Consider the following 19,146-nt stretch of genomic DNA (forward strand, 5'->3'; position numbering starts at 1 on the left):
GGATGGAAAGAGTACAGGTGGAAGGAAGGATGAAGAAAGAGAAAAAAAGGATATTCTTTAATTTCACAGAACAGATGAATACAAATCTTAAAATTGACTCAATTGAGATATTTTGAAGTATAGTTATAGGTATTTTTTAAAGAGCAAAAATACCTTGATAAGCTACTTGAAGCACAGGTGAAACCATAGGGTAAGGTGTGGGGGTCTGTAGGAGCAAGGCAAACTTGTGAGAGCTGAAGTGGTGTACCTTAGAAATAAACAGGGTTTAGACACAGCTCAGGGTAGAGGGAGAGACAAAAGAGGATGGGGATGAAGGAGAGAGAGAAGCAACAAGATGGATCTTGGCTGGTGCCCACGTTGAGGAAATAGCCACTGAACCTTTACAATACAAATCTCTATCATTGAACTTTAAATCATTTCTGTATTACCTTCAATAATGCTTTCTATTCACTCAAAATATCTTGATTAGAAGGATACATTGGGGAGACATTAAGGACAAGAACAACCAGGGCAGAACAGGGTTGAGCAGGATGGGAATGGATGATAAAGGACCCTCATCTCAATATCTACTCAGTAGGGGAAGAATCAAAAGTGGAAGTTAGGGAGTTCCCCCATCCTCTGAAATGGGCGGAAGTCTCAAGAAGGCCACTGCATTTTTATACCACCCATAGCATGGAGATTTTAAACTATTTTATTAGATACTAAGAAATAGGTCAATGCCAGCTGATATCTGGATTACGTATATTTTAAAGAGTATTATGAATTTTCATTAGGGTGTTAATGAATCAGAACTTTAGAAGTGAACACAAAAGCTGAAACTCCAGTGTTCAACACATAGGGGAAGGAAATGTTTGAAGATACATGAAATAGCTCTTCTTTTTAATAGATGGGAATAAAGCCGTCTTTGGCCAAGAATTATCTTATTCATCTGTGTCTCAGTGGGTCTTACACAGAAGTGTGTCTTTGCTATGGGGACCCTGGAAGTTGGAGTTCTATGCTATTATTTCTTTTCAGAGCCCTCAGTGCACATTCGAAACCTTTGAATGTCCTACTCAATTTCTCTGTTTTTGAAGCTGTGGAAAAACCCAACTATCTACAGAGGAAAACTTGTGTAAAACTGAGCAGGGAGATGTCTGAGCCATTACAATGCTCTTTGATTTGTATCCTGACCAGCCAAGAACAGTGTGTGTGTCTAAAAGTTCACATCTCCCCCCTCTTTCCAGCCCTCCCATCCTGTTTGGAGACTTCTGATTCCTGACAGGATGATTAACTCAGCCTGGGTTGCTGTTTCTCTCTCCATAACCAACGATAAAATGCTACAGAAGCAGAGGGAAGTAAGAAGGTCTGGCAGATGAATGAAAAACAAGCACACATACAAACTGCAAGGAGCACTGAGGCAAGCAGCCCTGAAGCAAGGAGCTTGTGTGGGCTTCAGGCTGTGGTCTGGAAGAGGGCTGGTCTCTAGACCTCCACTGTTCACCACAGTTACTGGCCTTAGGTGGCTATTGAGCACTTACAGCTGTGGCTAGTCTGAAAAGAGATGTGTGGCCTCGACTGGTTTGGCTCAGTGGCTAGAGTGCCCGCCTCCGCACTGAGAAGTCCCAGGTTCTATTCCTGTGAAGGGCATGTACCTTGGTTGCGGGCACATCTCCAGTAGGGGGTGTGCAGGAAGCAACTGATGGATGTTTCTCTCTCACCGATGTTTCTAACTCTCTATCCCTCTCCCTTCCTTTCTGTAAAAAATCAATAACATATATTAAAAAAAAAAGAAATGAGACGTGCTACTAGTGTAAAATAGCCCCCAGATTTTCAACTCTTAGTACAAAAAAGAAAGGTAAAACAGCACATTAATTCATTTTTATAATGCTTACATGTTGAGATGATAATGTTTTATATATATTGGACTAAATATATTATATGTATTAGTCTTCTGGGGCTGCTGTAGCAAAGTACTATAGGTTGAGTAGATTAAGCAACAGAAATTCATTTTCTCATAGTTCTAGAGTCTCCAAGACCAAGATCAAGGTGTAATCAGGGCTGGTTACTTCTGGGCACCTTGTAAATGGCTGTATGTTCTCTGTACCTTCATATTGTCTCCCTTTGTGCATCTGTGTCCTACTCTGCTCTTCTTGTGAGGCCAGTCATATTGAAACAGGGTCCACCCTAACGACCTTATTTTAATTTAATTAGTTCTTTATAGGCCTTATTTCCAAATACACGCTGTGATGCGCTGAGGTTAGGATTTGAACATTTGAATTGGGGGGAGAGGCATAAAAGAGCCCATGATATTATTAAAATGAAATTCACCTGTTTCTTTTTAAAAAGTGTGGTTACTAGCCAAAACCGCTTTGGCTCAGTGGTAGAGCGTCGGTCTGCGGACTGAAAGGTCCCAGGTTCGATTCCGGTCAAGGTCATGTACATTGGTTGCGGCACATCCCCGGTAGGGGGTGTGCAAGAGGCAGCTGGTCAATGTTTCTCTCTCATTGACGTTTCTAGCTCTCTATCTCTCTCCCTTCCTCTCTGTAAAAAATCAATTAAAAAAAAAATATATATATATAAAGTGTGGTTACTAGAAAATTAAAAATTACACCCAATGGCTTGCATTATATTCCTATTGGACAGTACTGCGCTAGACTGTAACTGCAAAAGGGCAGGCTCCTTCGTATCTTGTTCCTCCCGAAGTTTCCTATTATCTTGCACAGAGCCTGCCATGAATACATGCTCAATTACAATGGTAGAATGTACCTACCGTGGGCAGTAGGTAGGGTAGGAGAGGATTTTAGGTGTGAATCTTAAGTATTTATCTGAGTAGCTCATGGTTGGCTCCACTGCCACCATGAAGAAGAAAAGGAAAAGAAAAGTAAAGAAAAGAAACAAAAACATTAAAAACCTCATAAAACAGTAGCCATCCTAATAGCTGGAAAACATCAGCATGGAGGTAAGCCTGGCTGGGGCAATTGGTGTTGACAATAGATGCTGGCCCTCAACCTTCCCTCCTCCCCAGTACCTTCTCCACATTGAGTTCAGGGTGCCAAGATGAAGGGAGGGGTCTTGAAACAGATCAGTGCCAAATGGGGTGCAGACTGTAATATCAGAGGACTGCTGAAGTTTCTTGGAGGCCATAACTTCTAGTATTTTTTCCCCCAAAAGTGATTTTTTAAAAAGATTATTACAGAAATGTTTTGAAAAATTAGGTAAGTTAGTACTAAAATGAAATTACAAAATTGGTGTCAGAACAAAGAACTTTTGAAGTAGTAATCAAAGACTGTCACCCCAGCCTTACTCCCCCAAAGCCCTAAAAAGCCCTAGACAAAGATGTCTTTGATGGAGAGTTCTACCAAAGTTTCAAAGAAAGGAAATTAATGTCTTATTATTCGTTTTAGGAATAAAGAGAGGGGGAAACTTCTCAACTCATAGTATGATGTTAGGCCAGATAAAGACAGGACAAGGAAAAATAACTATAAGTTCATTTTATAATACTTATGACCAGTATGCAAAAATCCTAAGCAACAGATATACAAATGTTGGATCAAGTAAAAGTGGCTCAGCTTCAAAATACTACCAATGTAATTCACCATGTTGATTAAATAAGAATTCTTCCATGGTGATCTTGATTAAATGCAGCAAAAAGCTTTTGATGAATTTCCACATCCATTCATGATTCTAAAACCTCTGCCTGCTCGGCTCCTGCCAGTTGAGTTGTATGTTTTACAGGCATCAGTTGTTTGTTCCCAAAGCTCTTTATACCAGTTGTCCTTGTGCTATTGGAATTATGTAATTTAGTTAAATATTGTATAAACCACAGCATTTTAATTGTGAAAAAGACCACTGCTCTGAAAGTTCAATGTACTGTTTGGGAAACACTTGCTAAAGGCAAGCCACTAACAAATACTGCTGTCAGATCATAGCAAAAGCAGGGGCCTTGGTCTTACATCAGAAGATTGGTGAATGCCTGTGGATTTATGCATTAAGTTAAAATGACAATTTTAATGAGTGCACCACTTCATTTGATTCCCTCTTTAATACTGACTTTCATTTCATTCACTCACCAGTTGGCCCCCGTTTTGTCAGATAAGAGGGCTCTCAATGTATTATTTTGAAAAACAGCACTGCCTGAATTCCCAGTGTCACCCCTTCCATTCTTTCCAACCTCTCACTTGATTATGAAGAGGACTTGCCAGTGAATTACGATGCTTTCCTTCTACTTAGCCAGCTGTGTCACAGCATGAATAGCCATGGAGATGGGTTAGACTGCTTATATAAGGACTCATCTCCCCCCTGCCTCTCTCTCTCTGAAATAATTAAATCTACAAGAGGACAGAGATTTAGGAATTCTGAACATCCCCCCTACACTTTTTTTTTGGAGGGGGTAGAGTCTGAAATTCTTTTCTCACTTAAAACATGATCATTTTTGTTACTTATTTTAGATTTTAAAAATAAACCTCAAAAATGCAAATGGCCAGACCTTACTTGACTTCTCAGAGCCCCTCCTTTTTCCTTTGGATCAGGAGGAAGAAGGGGGGATGCAATGAATTGGAAGGACAGGCAGTGGATGTTTGAGGTAGAAAATTCAACACAAGGTCACCGAAATTCCCACAAAAATGTACATTACGCCTACAACTGAGATCAGAGGTGGGTGAAAGGTGTGTGAGCCTGGATCCCTCATAATAATCCAACAAAACTGTTATCCCCAAAGTTTAGTGCAACTTGCTCAAGGTCACAAAGTTAAGTGGTAGAGCAATGCTGTGTAGCAATCTTTACATTGTAACTAGAAGTCAAAAACCTTACCCCTAGTTAGCTGTGTGATCCTGCACAAATAATTTAAGTTCTGCAGGCCTTGTTTTTATTTATTTTTATTTATTTATTTATTTATTTATTTATTTTACATTTTTTTATTAAATTATTATCTGTGTATTTTAACATTGCCTCCATCCTCCCCCACCCCCATACATACCCTTCCTCCCCAGAGTTTTGTGTCCATTGGTTGTATTTATATACATGCATACAAGTCCTTCGGTTGATCTATTATCTCCCCCAGATCTCCTCGCTGTAATTCAACAGTCTGCTTGTTGTTTTACTGTCTCTATATCTATCTTTTGGTTCATCAGTCTATAATGTTCTTTTTTTTTAATTAAATTATTATCTGTGTACATATTTTAACATTGCGCCCCCTCCCATACATACCCTCCCTCCCCAGAGTTTTGTGTCCATTGGTTGTACTTATATGCATGTATACAAGTCCTTCGGTTGATCTATTATCTCCCCCAGAGCTTTCTCCCCTCTCCACTGTAATTTTACAGTCTGCTTGTTGCTTTACTGTCTCTATATCTATCTTTTGGTTCATCAGTTTATAATGTTCTTTATTATCCATAAATGAATGAGATCATGTGGTGTTTCTCTTTCATTGACTGTCTTATTTCACTCAGCATGATGTTCTCCAATTCCATTCAGGTTGTTGCAAATGATGAGAATTCCTTCTTTTTAATGGCAGCATAGTATTCCATTGTGTAGATGTACCACAGTTTTTGGATCCAATCATCTGCTGACGGGCACCTGGGCTGTTTCCAGATTCTAGCTATTGTAGATTGTGCTGCTATGAACATAGGGGTGCATATATCCTTTCTAATTGGTGTTTCTAGTTTCTTGGGATATATTCCTAGGAGTGGGATTACTGGGTCAAATGGGAGTTCCATTTTCAGTTTTTTGAGGAAACTCCACACTGTTGTCTACAGTGATTGCACCAGTCTGCATTCCCACCAGCAGTGCACGAGGGTTCCTTTTTCTCTGCAACCTCACCAACACTTGTCGTTTGTTGATTTGTTGATGTTGGCCATTCTGACAGGTGTGAGATTGTACTGCATTGTTGTTTTGATTTGCATCTCTCGGATAATTAGTGACTTTGAGCATGTTTTCATATGCCTTTTGGCCTTCCTTCTGTCTTCTTTGGAGAATATTCTATTTAGGTCCATTGCCCATTTTTTAATTGGATCATTGATCTTCCTTTTATTTAGTTGTATAAGCTGTCTGTAGATGTTGGAGATTAAACCTTTATCAGTGGTAACATTTGCAAATATGTTCTCCCACACCGTGGGCTTTCTTGTTGTTTTGTTGATGGTTTCTTTTGCTGTAAAAAAGCTTTTTATTTTGATGTAGTCCCATTTGTTTATTTTCTCCTTAGCTTCCATTGCACTAGGGGCAGTATCAGTGAAGAAGTTCTTTTGGCATATGTCTGAGATTTTGCTGCCTGTGGATGCTTCTAGTATTTTTATGGTTTCCCGTCTTAGTCATATCAATTGATGCAGAAAAACCATAAAATCCAACACCCTTTCCCGATAAAAACTCTCAACAAGGTGGGAGTACAAGGATCATACCTCAACATAATAAAAGCCATATATGATAAACCCACAGCCAACATCATATTCAATGGACATAAACTAAAACCATTCCCTCTAAGAACAGGAACAAGACAGAGATGCCCACTATCGCCATTCCTGTTTGACATAGTATTGAAAGTACTAGCCATTGCAATTAGACAAGAAGAGGAAATAAAAGGTGTCCAAATTGGAAAAGAAGAAGTAAAGTTATCCTTATTTGCAGATGACATGATATTGTACATAAAAAACCCAAAAGACTCCATTAAAAAACTAATCGACTTAATAAATGAATTTGGCAATGTAGCAGGATACAAAATTAACGCCAAGAAATCCATGGCATTTCTATACACCAACAGTGAAATTACAGAAACAGAGACTAAAAAAGCAATTCCATTTACCATCGCACCAAAAAAATTAAGATACCTAGGAATAAATTTAACTAAGGAAGTAAAGGACCTATTTGCGGAAAACTACACGACACTGAAAAAAGAGATAGAGGAAGATGTAAACAGATGGAAGAACATACCATGTTCATGGATTTGTAGACTCAACATCATCAAAATGTCCATACTTCCTAAAGCAATCTATAGGTTCAATGCACTCCCCATTAAAATGCCAACAGCTTATTTCACTGATCTAGAAAGAACTCTCCAAAAGTTTATTTGGAACAATAAAAGACCCTGAATAGCCACAGCAATCCTGAGAAAGAAGAGTAAAGTAGGAGGGATCTCAATACCAGAGTTCAAGCTGTATTACAAAGCCACGGTTCTCAAAACAGCCTGGTACTGGCACAAGAACAGACATATAGGTCAATGGAATTGAATCGAGAACCCAGATATCAACCCAAGTCACTATGCCCAATTAATATTTGACAAAGGAGGCACGAATATACAATGGAGTCAAGACAGTCTCTTCAATAAATGGTGTTGGGAAAATTGGACAAATGCATGCAAAAGAATGAAACTAGATCACCAACTTACACCATACACAAAAATAAACTCAAAATGGATACAGGCCTGTGTTTTTAATCTGTAAGATGTTAAGTTGCAATACTCAGGGTCCCATGCATAATATGAATTCATTTCATGTTAAAAGTGGTAGAAGCTAGAAAACCAAATAAATAAAGATACTTTTCCATTTGAATAGTAAGAATATTTTTTCTTCCAGCAGAGTTCAAATGTTTTTTAATTTCAAACAGAGAAAGTAGATCTTATCAAGTATTTATAGAAACTGCAGATTGCTCAGAGATACAATTCAATACCTCCATTGATACTGGCAAGAGGCCAATGATGCCTCAAACCTTAGCAAGTGCTTAAAATTAAGCCAATGAAATGAATAAAAGAACATCTGAAAGTGGCTCAAGTTTAAAGGAAGCCATTCATTTAAAAAATGATATGACTTTTGAGGCCACTGGAAAAAGCTAAGTTTTCCTAAAAATCTTTATTGTTAAGGGTTAAATCATGCATCCTTCTAAATATTAAGTTCTTTTAGTCATCAAAGGTGTCTTGTAGCTCTATAATAACTACAGAAGGAAGAAAATGGCCAAGTGGGGAGTGTTGACCCTACTTCTTGACAAGGACTCATTACTATCATGAAGCCTTATGTTTACTTTTCCATCTCTTTATTCAAAACTTTTAAGCACCAGAAAACTTGCAAGAGTAGTATGATGAACATCTGTACACCCTACACCTATACTCAATAATTGTTAATACTTTACCATATTTCTTATATCTACTTTTTGGTGGTGCCATTTGAAAGTAAGATGCAGATATTATAAATTGCTTCTATATATATTCAGCATGCATCACTTTAAGAACACATATATGATAATGTTATCGAAATTAAAATTAATACTAGTGCTATAACATTTATATATAGTCCATATCTATACTATTCTATGCTATAATACTTGTTATCTAATCTAATTTTTGCAGTTGTCCCAAGTATGTCATTTATATATTACTTTTTAAATCAAGATGTAATCAAAATTCACAATTAGCATTTAGTTGTTATGAATATTTAGTACCTCTTAATCTAGAAGAGTTAGCCACCCCTTCCCCCCCCCAACATGGCATTGACTTTTAAAGAGTACAGACTAGTTGTCATGTAAAATGCCACAAATTCCGAATTTCTCTGATTGTTTCCTTATGGTATTATGGAACTTGGAACTTGTACTGCTATTTCCTATAGTGTCTATAAATTGCAAATTACTTCAAGAAGCTCGATTAGATTCAGGTTAAACCCTTTGGGCAAGGATATTTCCCATGTATGTTATATTTTATATAGCATCACATGATGAGACCCTCTAGGTCAGGTTGTGCTGCTGTTAGAAACTCAAGGTTAGCTGCTTGGTTAACTGGTGACTATTATTGTAAAGGCATACTTTTTGCTTTGCCACTTGTAAGTAATCTATAGAGAGATTTTGTACCATAGGATAAATTTTCATTCAATGGTTTTAATAACTATTGAGGTTCCTTGCCTATAATCGACTTTGACAGTTTAGGTAGCAATGCAATAATTTTCTAATTTTCATCAGTACTTTTGCATTTGTTATGAAATAAGAACTTTCTTTTTCTCCCATTTTTTGGCGGGTCTGGCTTTTTTGAGTTTTATTATGGGTTAATGGATGCTTGTTTATTCAGTGCTTTGTATCCATTATAGTCATTATTCTTTTTGATGTTTGCATTTGTTTCAATGGCCAATGGAAGCCTCTTCAAACTGGCTCTGGGTCTTTTTGACATGACTTTATTGGTTTTTAGAGTTTTCTTGCTTTTTGACAGAATAAGATGCTCTGGTCTTATCTTGTATACTCCTGTTCCAAGACCTAAACTCAGATAATTTTCCTGAAGAAACCCAATATATATTTTAGTGCAGAATTAGAAACCAAGATCCAGGGGATAGATATCTTTGTTCCTATTGAACTGTCATCGTTTTTAATCCTTTCAAGTGGAATCATAATGTTTGTAAATAAGATTTAACATTACAACATTTTTTAAAATTTTGTTTCTTCAATTATCCATGTTTCCCCCTATATATGGAGTAGAGGAAGAAATACAGGGATGGAGTGGGAGCCAATTTAGAGAGCAATTTCAGGCGAAGTGCCGCAGCCTGCTCCTTCAGGGAACTCTGGAGGATAAGTTAACCCTGGGACTGACAGGGGCACCAGCTTTCACTCCCACTTCCAGGCACGGGGGCTGGATTTTTATGCGCTACAGTTTGCAGTGATTGGTCTAGGGCTGCTCCAGGGGAAAGTAAATTCCTAAGCCCCGCAGGTTCTGTGCAAGTGCGGGTAAGAATCTGACACTGTCCGCTACGGATGATCACTCTGGATTCAAATGAAATTATTTTCCTAATCAACATTTTATAAAAGCAGCCGTAACAACAGCTCCATATTTAGTAAAACTTTCCAAAGTGTGTTTAAACTGAATAACCACACAAATGTGTATTTTCGTTGATGCCTATCATTGTGTACAAGATCTTTTTATTTTAATTTAAAAAAATTTAAAATATATATATATTATTGATTTTTTACAGAGAGAAAGAGAGATCGATAGAGAGCTAGAAAAGTCGATGAGAGAGAAACATCAACCAGCTGCCTCCTGCACACCCCCCACAGGGGATGTGCCCGCAACCAATGTACATGCCCTTGACAGGAATCGAACCTGGGACCTTTCAGTCCGCAGACCGACGCTCTACCACTGAGCCAAACCGGTTTTGGCAACAAGATATTTTTAATTCTTGCTTTATTTCTACTGCAACAAAACCAGAACCCACCTTCATTAAGGTCATGATAGTCATCATGGGTTCTCTCTTTGGGGGAGACCTTAGGACAACCTGGTAGGTTTTGAGTGAGAAATTTCTATGAGTTGTCCTGCTCCCCACGGGGATCTCCGAGGGAAAGAGGCAGCGGAGATCCCTCCCCAGCCCCTTTACATCCTTCAGCCATGGCCTTTTTTTCCTTGAGCTGCTCTCTCATCAGCCTGGCTCTTGACAAGATACAAGCAGATCCATCTCCAATTTGCATGAATTGACTGATTTGCATCGATTGCTTTCCAGCATCAAAAAGATGTAAAACAGAGGGCAAATCTACCGTGTTTTCCCGAAAATAGGACATCCTCCAAAAATAAGACCTAGCGCATGGAAAGAGAAGACATCCCCTGAAAATAAGACCTAGCGCAACTTTGGGAGAAAAAATTAATATAAGACGCCATCTTATTTTCGGGGAAACAGGGTAGCTCATGAATCTGATTCACAGCCTTTCCTTCTTAGCCACAAAGTCTGCCTTTTGCCCATAACAGAGGAGTACAGTCACTTCCTTAAAAGATTGAATTGCATAAACTTGAAGCAGTTTCTACCCCGCCTCCCCAAGCCGACATAATAAGACTGACCTATCCCAAACAGCATTTTTTTTTTCCTTTAAAAAGATATCTTGGGAGGCCGTTTATTTATTCCAGATAATTTATCGATAGAAACTCATCCTTTGGGGTCAGCATTTAGAATGCCTTTGGTTGGGTTCTCTGGAAGCCGAAGCTTCTGGAAGAGTTTTGGGTGACAGATGTTTATTAGGACTCCACACCTGTGAAGGGAAGGGGGAAAGCAGGGCTGGGCAGAGGGAGAAATGGAACTGGGCACAGGCCTGACAAAGCCTCTACCAGCCCAGGCAGGCGGATGTGGAGCAAGTGTTGTTTGTTAGGGTGTTTTGCTTCCGACCAAAATGGCTGTGCCTTTTCCTGCTCAGTCCCTGGAAGGAAGCAGGCTGCCCCCTGAGCGCTGTGACCTGGGCTGTGGCAGCTCTCTGTGGCCCAAGCAGACCTGCAGGGAGCTGACCGCTGGAAGTTGTCCTGAGGGTCACAGACCCCAAGCTCTTCCCTTGAAGGGAGAGATAGGATGGGGACAGGGTATGTTCATGTCTAGCACATAGAACCGGTTAGTTATAAATCCAAGGGAAAACTCAGTCTTACTATAATATGGTTACACTGCATGTTCAACTTTATTCAATGTTAGGGCTTGAAGGCTTATAGAGATTCTCTAGTCTAACCCCTCACCCTCACCTTTTACAGCTGTCTGACATTTCTCCCGAAACACGGCAGTGACAGAGGGAAGGTGACATGATGCCTCTCTGAACTGTGCCCCCCACCCGACACCTGAGAATTATCCAGAAAAGCCTAGATCACCACCCAAATGCTGATGAGTAATTACAGAACTAAACAAGCTTCATCAAAACATCCTTTGCCTATCTAGCTGTTGAAACTCTTGCAAAAATTATGTAGCAATTTGACTAGGACCAAAGGGGAAACATTTACAAGGTCTCCTTAACTGGCATAGATGACCAGATTTATTAGTAGGGTGTCTCCAACCTCCTATTTTCTCAACAGAGCAGCTGTGTGATGGTTCTCATAGTTCACCAGTTTTTTTTTTTAATATATTTTTTTTTAATTGAGAAAAAGGGGAAGGGAGAGAGATATATTATAGAAACATCAATGATGAAAGAGAATTACCTGGGATTGAGCCTAGGCATGTGCCCTTGACAGGAATGGATTCTGGGACCCTTCAGTTCACAGGCCAACGCTCTATCCACTGAGCCAAACCAGCTAGGGCCATCAGGTATTTTTGAATGCCCACTGTGTGCCAGGCTCAGGGGAGCAGCAGAGAATTATGCTGGGGCATACAATAGTTCAGAGTCAAACTTGGCTGAAGAATTTAGCCAATGCTCCTGGCTGTTTCCCTCACTTTTTGACATATCTTTCCAGGTTATGTTACACCTATTAATTTACTTGAAGGTTTTCTAAAACTTACTGTGACAGTTTTATTTTATTTTATTTTAAACATTTCAGTTTTCCTAATCCATAATCTCTCCTTCCAGGGTCTGGTTTTTGTTGTTGATTTTCCTTCCTGTCTCCACCCTTTGTTTCTTCACTGTCTGCTCTTGCCTCCTTCCTTTGCTTACAGTCTTGATTCTCAGGTAGGACCACACAGAGCTGCTCTGGAAAGGATGTGGGTGCAGAAAGGAAAGCGAGGATTTAGTGGCGTCTTCTGAGGCTTCCACCAGGAAGCCGGTGGACTAACTTAAGTTAATAATAACAACTAATATTTGTATAACATCAAGCATGTGCTGCCATATATATTAATTAACTCATTAAATCCTTACAACAACCCAATAACTTAACTTCCGGTATTTTTTTTTTTATCCCTGTTTTATAGATAAAGAAGAGCAACACACAGCTAGGTTAAGTGACTTGCTTAAGGTCATACAGATAATTATCAAAGTCAGGATTGGCTTTAAGCTCCTTAATTCATGTTCTCAGCCACTACACCAAAGTGCCTCTTGAAAGCAAGGGCAGCTATTCTGCTGAGGCACCTCTAACTCAGTGGTTCTCAACTGGAGGCAACTTTTTCCTCCCAGGGGACAACTGGCACTGTCTACAGACATTTTTGATTGTCATGACTAGGGACTGATATGACTGGCATCCAGTGGGTAGAGACCAAGGATGCTGCTAAACTTCCTACAATGCCCAAGACAGGCCCCTACAACATGGAAGTATCTTGTCCAAAATGTCAATGGTGTTGACATTGAGAAACCCTGTTCTTCCTGACATACACTCCATGTGCAGCCTGAGCAGAAAACCACAGTGCAACTATTCCCTTTCTTGGGTATGAAACAAAGATGGTTATTAATGTAGCCAAATACTTCACTGGCTTGTAGCATTCATTCATTTCACACTGCTGGCTCAGGTGAAGCTAGTGGTCATCTAACCTCCTTACGGTAGTTTCCACTAATTCTTAAATTACAGGTTGCCTGCATTTTTCAACTAATATTTTTTAGGGGAAAACCAAGGTGTAGAACCTTAACTTTAGCTGTTTAAGTTACGTCTTATTTGGTATTCTTTATTTTTCCAGTTCATAATCATCTTTCGGAAGCCTGATTTTACTTTAGTCTATAAACTAGCACGTTCAACGTGGTGCCATTGGCAGATATAAAAATGATGATTTCTGAGCCTTCATCCATGATGTGTCAATAAGCTCTTAGAGGGTCACTACCTAAGCTCCAGAGCAGACCATGAAACATTCTCCTGCAGATCATGGTTTACTGAATACAAAATTTGCACCAGCTACATCAGTGATATCTGGGAAATTTAAAACAACTAATTCCTGGCCCGTAATCAGATAGTTTGGTTTTGTGTATGTGGGGTAGAAATAATAAGTCGGCATTTAAGAAGCACTCCCTAGGATTGTTATCTCAATGAGTGATCATACTGGGAACAATTGTTCAAGTCTGGCACGGCTCCAGGAATATCAAGTAGCTGTGGATCTCCCTTACTCATTTTATCCACATTTTCTCCTCTTAGCAAGGATATATATTGAGAGAATATCAAATGTTTTGCTGAAATACAAATACACTCGATGCAAATGATTCTGTTTATCTACAAGTATTGATTGGTTTGTTTACTTGCTCTTGAGGATGTTCCAAAAGGATTAAAGGTAAATGATCAACTACGGCTTGTATAACAAAGGAAAAAAATACTGATTTGCAATAAAATGGCACCTAGAATAGTGCATTGTGTTTTGTAGACATTTTAAAAAGTGCTTGACAAATAAATAAATAAGTAAATAAAAAAATAAATAGATGGCCTAAGCAGTTATTGCTTTAATTTCTAAATGGATATTTGCTGAACATTGACATTTAATTTGCTGATCTATAATTTCTGGAAATAAAAACTTTCTCCTCTAATGTCCCCATTCTTCTTGGAAAATTGGTACATTTCCTCTCTCTCACTTTCTGGAGGCTTTTTCATTCTTCATGACTTCTTAAATCATGGATGCCTGAAAGTAATTCATCTGATTTGAACGCTGGATTCACTTAAATAGCTAGACAGAGCGTTACTTCTCTTTAATATTGGATGTCAGTTCCTTTCAGTCAGTATTTGTTTTAACCTTTCTGGTTTGGAGATTGTTCTTCCTGGTGAGATGGTTTACAAAATAAGAATTCAATTGCATGGCTTTCTCTGTTTAGAATTATCTTCCCTAAGCCGTGATTCTACTTCACCCTCACTTAGTTTCTCATCAACAACTAAGGAAAAGAAATTACAAACAAAAACTTAAAAAAAAATCCTTATTCATAAGTTTCATTTCATTAAAAAATTGTCTTCCTTGGTAGAGCACAAGATACATGGAACCCTTATTTATTCTAATGGTGTTTTGGATTTAGGATAATCTTTTGCCTCTGGTTGGAGTTCAGTAAAAATTTTCTGCATGTACATATGACTCCCCAGCACTTGTTGCTTACTTCATATTTATCTCTTTTCTAAACTCACATCTTTATTGTATTCCAAAATCTTCAGTTTTATATTCAGGATTTCAAGGCGCTTTGTCCACAGCTTTGCTATGGCAATGAGCACTGTATTGCAATGCTGGTTTGTGCATCTGTCTCTCAAATGTCAGCTCCTCAAGGGCTGAGATCATGTCTAATTAATCATTGCATCACCAGTTCTTTGAATCCAACAGATGGAGGAAGGCACTGAAGAAATATCCCAGATTTCTTTATAAAAAATTAGAGGTCTGGTGCATGAAATTCATGCATAGGTGGGGTCCCTAGGTCTGGTTGGCGATAAGGGCTGATCGGGGCCAGGCTGATCAGGGCTGGGCTGGAGAGGAGGCAATGATTGCTGGGCTGGGCACGGAAGGAATAGATGCCAGATGCTGCCACTGCCATTGTGGGTACCCTACCACAGCACCATTTCCAGCCTCTCCACCCCCTCCTTCCCTCACTGCCATGCTGCCACCGCGGTGGATGGATAGTGGGCCAATTAGGACCTGCCAACCAGGGGGAAGAACAGAGCATGGAAGGTCGGCCACCAGCCCTGAGGAGGGAGCTGGCCCTTGGCCCCTCTGGGAAAGGGGCCACATTCTCTGCCACCTACACCCGGTTTCCGGTCCCAGCCCAGAGCCTGGCCCTGATTGGGCAATTGGTGAGGGGAGGTTGGATATAGGAGCACATTGACCACCAGGAGGCATCTCCTGTATTGAGCATCTGGCCACTGGTGGTCAGTGTGTGTTATAGCAACCAGTCATTCCAGTTGTTCCAGTTGCTTAGGGATATATATATATATATATATATATATATATATATATATATATATAGTTTAGTGGAAAAACTTTTGAATAGGCAACAAAAAATTCCAGTGAGGAAAATCCATTATGAATGTCTAGCTGGCCGAATCCTCTAGCAACACGTGAAGATAAGGTGAAGTCAGTTATTCATCTGAAAGGTGAAGATGCCCACTCCAAATGTAATTCAAGAAGAATTCATAAAGCTTTGGTAAACAGCCAGAGGAATCCTATTCACAGAGAAGGAAGATGTTTTTAGCCTTTAGTCTGATTTTAGCTCTTTAGCCTAGCTGGGGAGGTCAACTAAAAAAATTCAATACTTTTTTGAAGAAAATAAACTCTTAGTTTCTTCAAACATGGATCAGCTACCATTGACGAGAAGGGTTAAAAGTTGTTTCCAAAGAATTCATTGATTCGGCAGAATCAGTACAGAGCTAGCAATTATTGTCTGGATTTGCAGCATTCTGGAGAATCATAGATTATCAGTTAATTTTATTTTATTGCAATTCCATTTTAATTTTAGTCAGATAATACAATAGAGGGTGAAATTGACTTTGAAACCCTTTGTAAACTATAAAAAGCTATGTTAATGCTAGTAGTTATTGCGATTATGGTTACTGCTTTTAGCAGGTGAACTTAGGGAAGGAGAAACAAACCTCTTTAAGATGGAATTGCCTGGCTTATCTCATTAAAGCAAAGCATATGAGTGGATTAAAAAGTGTGGTACATTGCCGAACATTGGGTGACATTTAATGCAGGTGGGTCTTGAATTGGCATCTAGAAGGGTTCTGGAATCTGGAGAAGGCTGTGTGTAGATTAAGTAAGAGTCCAAAGATGAAAGATAATTTTGAAAGGCATTGGGGGTCAGAGGAGCCCAACTAAAGGAGCTAAATTCTCCTTGTCTCAGGATCCCTTGCTTTTTATTAACACAAATCGTCCTAAGGCAAGGTGGAGATATACACTTTAAAGGGTAAGGTTTTGTACAGAAGCATTGTCAGATTGGGAAATAGCCTATGGCTGTTCAGGTGTTTGGCCAACAGGAGGCAATAACATGTAGATTAAAATGCCTTGAGCTGTCTGGCAGCGAACAATCATCCTTTTCAGGTTTGGGGGAAATGCCTTTAGCCATTCCAACAGGCAATAACATATGTGACTTAGTCCTTGTTGAGTCCCCAAGTTCCATCAACCTTTTGATGAAACTCTAGCAATTATGACATGCTGGAACTGGCTTCTGGCAATACATCTACACAATGGAATACTATGCCACTATTAAAAAAAAAAAAAAGGAACTTCTACCATTTGCAACAGCATGGTTGGAACTGGAGAGCATTATGCTAAGAAAAATAAGCCAGTCAGAGAAAGATAAATATCACATGACCTCACTCATATGTAGGATACAATGATCAATATAATTTGATGAACAAGAATAGATAGATCTAGAGACAAATGGTAGGGGAGAAGGCAGTGTCAGAGCAACCAAAGTACTCGTATGCAAGCATATTAGCATAACCAATGGACACAGACACTGGGGTAGTGGGGGCTTGCCTGGACTGGAAAGGGATAAAGGAGGGGGTCAACTGGGGAAAAAGGAGACATATGAAAAACTTTAGACAATAAAAATAAATAATAATAATGAAAACATGGTTGGCTCCTGGATCAGAGGAGACTGATCCTGGGGTAACCCTGCAGTGATTCCTGCAGAGCCTGGGGATTGGAAGCTGTCACAACACCATGGGTGACAGCCAGGCTGCTGGATCCATTTCAAAGTGACTCAGTGGGGTGGAGAATTATTAATATATTTATCACCACAGGTGTTAGTTATATGTCACTACTGAGAAACTGCTGTGGAGTGTTACTTTTATTCTTTTATGTGTTTAACCATTATGTTATTTATTTTTTAAAATTTTATTTCTACTCACGGAGTTGTTTTGTTCATAGCGAAACATGTTTTAGGGATAAAATAGCCATGTTTAGGGAGCTTTAGGAATAAAGAGGGTCCATGGGGGAGGAATGCATAGGTGAGGGCTTGGAGGTGCCACAGGATAAGGGGAGAGGAGGGCATATATTCACAGAAGATAAGAAAAAGCCAGAGTATAGGGAAAAAGGAAACACACTTTTAGAGGCTAGAGGAATGACAACAAATGGCAGAAAGAGGAAAGCAGATTTTCACAGAAGATAGAGAAATGTTGCAAGTTAAGTGGGGGGTGGGGGTGGGGTGGGGGTGGGGGGGGGTGGGGGGAGAAGAAGCAGGGCTCCAGTGGGGTTTGTGCTTTGAAGCTGATATTCTGCAAAAAGAGTGACCAATTAGAAGGGAACACGAAGAAACAAAGAACTACAGCATTTATAAACCTTAGAAAAAGGGGCTTTGTGGGTTACCCACCTGGGAACCCTCTCACTACGTGGGAGTCTGTATTTGTTTCCAATAAATTTCCACCCTTTTCATCTACCACCTTTTGTCTGTGGCTTCAATCTTCAAATCCATCTGGACAAGGACCAGGGAAAGAAATCACCCTTGCATCCTGCTCAGGAAAACAACTGAAATCAATAAGTAGATGCTTTTGTTTCTGAGACTCCTCTAAATTTACATAGTTTGCAAAGTAGGTAGTAAAAGAATCTAATTAGAAAATGGGTGAAAGACTTAGAGACATTTTGCTAAAGAGAACACACTAATGGAACTAAGCAGGTGAGGAAGATGTTTAACATAATTAGCCATTATGGAAATACAAATTAAAACCTTAAAGCCTGACTGGTGTGGCTCAGTGATTGAGCATCAACCCATGAACCAAGAGGTTGTTAGTTCGATTCCCATGCCTGGATTGGGTTTGATCCCCAGTGTGGGGCATGCAGGAGGTGCCAATTGATGTTTCTATCTCATCCCTCTTCCTTCCTCTCTCTCTCTCAAATCAATATAAATATATTTAAAATAAAACAACCTTAATGAGATATCACCACATACTTATCAGAATGGCTAAAATGAAAAGTAGTGACAACTCCAAAATGCTGGAGCAGATATAGAGGAACTGGATCATTCATAGCTGTGGGGATATAAAATGATACAACTCTGGGAAATAAGTTTGGCAGTTCCTTTAAAAACTAAACATACCACTACCATATGACGTAGCAATTGCACTATGAATATTTCTCCCAAAGAACTTATGCCCATACATAAATCTGTACATGAATACCTAACAGCACTAATTGAGGAAAACATTTTTAAAAATTTAAAAATTGTCACAAAATACACATATCAAAATTTATCATCTGTGATAGTGTTCAGATGACTAAAATGTATTTGTCATGTATATTTGGTCTTCATCCAGAATTCCTGGCTCACAGCTCCAGGAACTCTTGAAATTTCTTAAGTATGGAATGTGAAAAAAAGGTGTCTTGTTATGTTAATGAGGCTACTTTGGAAAGCTCCTAAGGATAGGGGTGGTTTGAAGGAGAACCAATCCTGTCCTTAGAAGGTTAGAACTTGCAATTCTATGTCCTCACCCTCACTCTATGGAGCGGAAAGGGGTTAGAGGATTGAATCAGTTGCCAATGGCCAATAATTTAATCAACCATGGCTGTGTAATGAAATCTCCATAACCCTGCCCCCCTCCCCTCCCCCCCTCCAATGGATTGGTAGAGAATTTCCAGATTCATGAACACATTAAAGAGGCAT

Source organism: Pipistrellus kuhlii, unplaced genomic scaffold (assembly GCF_014108245.1).
Source record: "Pipistrellus kuhlii isolate mPipKuh1 unplaced genomic scaffold, mPipKuh1.p scaffold_m20_p_1, whole genome shotgun sequence".
NCBI classification, from domain to species: domain Eukaryota; kingdom Metazoa; phylum Chordata; class Mammalia; order Chiroptera; family Vespertilionidae; genus Pipistrellus; species Pipistrellus kuhlii.